This window comes from Pteronotus mesoamericanus, unplaced genomic scaffold (genome assembly GCF_021234165.1).
Source record: "Pteronotus mesoamericanus isolate MK-2021 breed Mesoamerican mustached bat unplaced genomic scaffold, CSHL_Meso_final contig_680, whole genome shotgun sequence".
NCBI lineage: Eukaryota > Metazoa > Chordata > Mammalia > Chiroptera > Mormoopidae > Pteronotus > Pteronotus mesoamericanus.
The window spans coordinates 49,221-54,090 of NW_026555235.1; positions in this window are offsets into that span (position 1 = coordinate 49,221).

The window sequence follows — 4,870 nt, forward strand, 5'->3', positions numbered from 1 at the left end:
TTTACTTCCTCCTTTCCTATTTGGATGCCTTTTATCTCTTTCTCTTGTCTGACCGCTGTGGCTAGGACTTCCAATACGATGTTGAAAAGAAGCGGTGAGAGCGGACATCCTTGTCGTGTTCCCCGATCTTAGTGGGAAAGCTTTCAGTTTTTGCCCGTTGAGTATGATATTGGCTGTAGGTTTTTCATATATGGCCTTTATTACGTTGAGGAATGCCCCATTGATTCCCATTTTGCTGAGTGTTTTGATCATAAATGGGTGCTGTACCTTGTCAAATGCTTTTTCTGCATCTATCGAGATGATCATGTGGTTTTTGTCTTTTCTTTGATTTATGTGGTGTATCACGTTTACTGATTTGCGTATATTGAACCATCCCTGCATCCCTGGGATGAATCCTACTTGATCGTGATGGATAATCTTTTGAATGTATTGCTGGATGGGGTTTGCCAATATTTTGTTGAGGATTTTAGCATCTATGTTCATCAGCAAAATTGGCCTGTAGTTTTCTTTCTTTGTAGGGTCTTTATCTGGTTTTGGGATCAGGGTGATGCTGGCCTCATAGAAGGAGTCTGGCAGTCTTCCCTCCTCTTGGATTTTTTGGAATAGTCTGAGAAGGACAGGGGTTAGCTCTTCCTTAAATGTTTTGTAAAATTCTCCTGAGAAACCATCTGGCCCTGGACTTTTGTGTGCTGGGAGTTTCTTGATGACTGCTTCAATTTCCCCAACTGTTATCGGTCTGTTCAAGCTTTCTGTTTCTTCCTCCTTCAGTGTTGGAAGATTATACTTTTCTAAAAATTTGTCCATTTCATCCAGATTTTCAAATTTCTTGGCATATAATTGTTCATAATAGTTTCTGATGATCATTTGTATTTCTGTGGTATCAGTTGTTATTTCTCCTCTTTCATTTCTGATATTATTAATTTGGGTCCTCTCCCTTTTTCTCTTGATGAGTCTGCTCAAAGGTTTGTCCACTTTATGAATCTTTTCAAAGAACCAGCTTCTGGATTGGTTGATCCTCTGAATTGTTCTTTTTGTCTCTATGTCATTCAGTTCTGCTCTAATCTTGACTATTTCCTTCCTTTTACTTGCTCTGGGATTTATTTGTTGTTGTTTCTCCAGTTCTTCAAGTTGTAGTGTTAGGTCTTTTATTTGAAATGTTTCTATCTTTTTAAGGTAAGCCTGTATTGCTATGAACTTCCCTCTCAGGACCGCCTTTGCTGTGTCCCATAGGTTTTGGACAGTTGTCTGTTCATTTTCACTTGTTTACAGAAATTTTTTGATTTCTTCTCTTATCTCATTATTGACCCATTCATTGTTTAAAAGTGTACTGTTCAGTCTCCATGAGTGTGCAAGTTTTTGAAGTTTCTCTTTGAGTTTGATTTCGAGTTTCAAGGCCTTGTGGTCTGAGAAAAAGTTTGGTATTATTTCAATTTTCCTGAATTTACTGAGGCTTGCTTTGTGTCCTAGCATGTGGTCTATCTTTGAAAAACTGCCATGAGCATTGGAAAAGAATGTGTATTTTTCTTCTTTGGGATGTAAGATTCTATATATGTCAGTTAAGTCTCTTTGATTCAGTGTTTCATTCAGCGCCACGATATGTTTATTAATGTTTTGTTTGGAAGATCTGTCCATTTTTGACAGTGGGGTGTTGAAATCCCCTACTATCAGTGTGTTGCTATCTATATCTTTTTTGAAGTCATCCAACAATTTCCTTATAAACTTGGGGGCTCCTATATTGGGAGCATATAAGTTTACAATGTTGATGTCTTCTTGATAGATTCTTCCTTTAAGTATGATAAAGTGCCCCTCTGGGTCTCTCTTTATGGCCTTTGCTTTGAAATCGACTTTGTCTGATACAAGTATGGCAACGCCAGCCTTTTTCTCATGTCCATTTGCTTGGAATATTATTTTCCATCCCTTTACTTTCAATCTGTGTAGGTCTTTTGCTCTGAGGTGGGTCTCTTGTAGGCAGCATATGTGTGGGTCATGTTTTCTTATCCATTCAGCTACCCTGTGTCTTTTGATTGGGGCATTGAGTCCATTCACATTGAGAGATATTACTGATAGAAACTTACTCATCTTTTCTCTTTGTACTTGTGTTCCTCTCTGTCTCATTCTTTTCCTTCATCTGCTTAAACCAGTCCCCTAAGCATATCTTGGAGTGCTGGTTTGGTAGAGATGTATTCTTTTAGCTTTCTTTTGTCTGGGAAACTGCGTATTTCTCCTTCTATTTTAATGGAGAGCCTAGCTTGGTAGAGCAGCCTTGGCTGTAGGCCCTTGCTTTTCATGGCTTGGAATATTTGTTGCCATTCCCTTCTGGCTTGGAGTGTTTCTGTTGAGAAGTCAGCTCCTAGGCGTATCGGGGCCCCCTTGTATGTTACTTTCTCCTTCTCCCTTGCTGCCTTCAGGATTCTCTCTTTGTCTTTGACATTTGCCATTTTAATGATGATGTGTCTTGGAGTGGACCTCCTTGGGTCCTTCTTGAGTGGGGTCCTCTGTGCCTCCTGGATCCATGAGAGCCTTTCTCTCCTCAAATTAGGGAAATTTTCCATCATTACTTTTTCGAGGAGGTTCTCTATTCCTTGCTCCTCTTCTTCTCCTTCTGGTATCCCTATTATACGGATATTATTGCGTTTCAGGTTGTCCTGCATTTCCCTAAATGCTTCTTCATTCTTTTTGAGCCGTTTTTCCATTTCTTGCTCTTTCTGGGAGCTTTTTTCTACCTTATCCTCCATCTCACTGATTCGATCCTCAGCTTCATCCAGCCTGCTTTGGATTCCTTCTACTGTGTTCTTCAATTCAGAAATGGTATTCTTCATATCCTCTTGTGTCTTCTTGATAGTTTCTATGTCCTTTTCCAGGCTGATATAGTTTGCTGTAAGATCCTGATAGTTTCTCTGCAGTTTCTCATAGTTCTCTTTGAGCTGGCTGAGCTCATTGAGCTTCCTTAGAACCATTGTTTTAAATTCCATATCTGATAGTTCCCTTGCCTCTATTTCATTGAGCTCTCTTTGTGGGGAGTCCCCTTTTCCACTCATTTGGGGAGAACTTCTTTTTCTTCCCATTTTTGTGAGAGTCTGTTAAGTATTTTTGTCCTTTACTTTTCTTTCTGGGCTTGCCTCTGATGATGTCAGTTGTTGACCCTATAGGGCCTTGGGTTGTTTGTTTGAGCCTTTCAGGAGTCTAATGCCTGTGTCTGACTCCTGCTTGGAGCAGCTCTGTGACCCCTTCGGTCAGGGCTGGGCTATTTTTTGGGATCTCTCTGCGCTCTCACGAGAGCTCCTTGAGCGCGTTCCCAGCGCGGCAGGGTCCCCCACCTGCCTGGGCTCGCATGTGTTTGCCCCAGACCAGGGGGCTTATTCGCGACCTCCCGTGCTCATCTGAACTCCCTGGCACGCGAGCTTCGCAGCACTGGTCAGTTTAGAGTCTTCTATTGTGTGTTTTCCCCGCTTTTGGCTCTTTGGGTGCGTTGCTTGCCCTCGCCAAATGGGGACTACGGAAATGGGAGGAAATCAGCTCTCCGGTTAATCCTGTTTCTGGTCTCTCCTCCAGGGACTCTGGGCAGCTCTACTTATTTTGTGGGCTGCTCCGCAGTCGCGGCGGGTAGGTCAATTTGTGCCTGCCCTTGCCCCTCTGTGCAATCCCTCGCAGGCCGTATGGGTGCCAGTCTGTGTGAGGCCTTGCCGGCAGGTGCAAGCGTTTGCCAGCCCGCGTGGGTCACACACGCTCGCCAATCCTCGCCAGTCACTCGGCGCAAGTGTGCGCGCCTGCTCTGGGTGTTTTGGGGGTGTCTATGTTTGCTTTTCGGCTTTTGGCTCTTTGGGGGTGTGGCCTCTTCCCGCGCAATGGAGACTTCGGCAAGGAGAAGGAGTCAGGACTCCCCGGTTCCTCCTCCCGTTCTTTCCCCAATGCCTCCGTTTCTAGTCTCCCTTCAGGGGCCTCTGGGCAGTTCTGTGACCCCTTCGGCTGAGGATCCAACCCCTGTGCGGACTGCGTTTCAATCGCAGGCAGTCTGGTTCATGTGCGCCCCGCTTCTGCCTCTTTTGGGTCGCGCCTTTCCAGCCCACAATGGAGACTACCGAACGTGGAGGGAGTCGGGACTCCCCGGTTCCTCCTCCCGTTCTTTCCCCAACGCCACTGTCTCCAGTCTCTCCTCAAGGCTCTCCCAGACAGTCTGCACTCAGCCCCGCAGGTCACACGCGCACAAGCTGTGTGCGGAGCGCACAAAAGGCAGGTTAATTGATTCCCTTATGCCTGAGCGAGATGGTAGCTGCAGAGTGGGAAGTGCGCCATCACCCGGGCTCCACCGGCCGCAGAGTCAGTTCTCCTCACAAAGTTTTCCTCACCAGTCTTTTCCCACGCACCAGCCCACCCTGCTGCCGCCTGTACCCAGCGATCAAGGAGGGTGGCTGCCGCTGCAACTTTTGCGTTTGCCCTTTAAATGTCTTTTTGCATCCCCAGCCACCTGTCTCTGGCAGAGAGTGCCCCTAAGCTTTTTGGGGTTGTGTTTTGTCTGTATTTTCTCGGCTTTAGCGGCTGTAGTTTAGGGGTTCCTGTTTATGATTCAGACCCCGTTCTTCCCGGGGGACGCTAACTGGCCGTTTCAATGTCCCTCTGGTGCCAGTGCCCGTGCGCACCCAGCCCACCCTCTCGAGCCTCCACCGCAATTCTCACCCGTTGGGATGTGTGAGAGTCGAATCTGCTGTCCGTGGCACCAAGGCTCCTCTCCCACTATCGCTCCACTGCTTTCCAGGTGATTACTCCATTATTTAGTTGCAATTCCAGTTTGGTTTTGGGAGGAGGTCAGCGTGACTCCCTTTCACTCCTCCGCCATCTTTTTTTTCTCCAGGCTCCTTTTCAAAGATAGCTT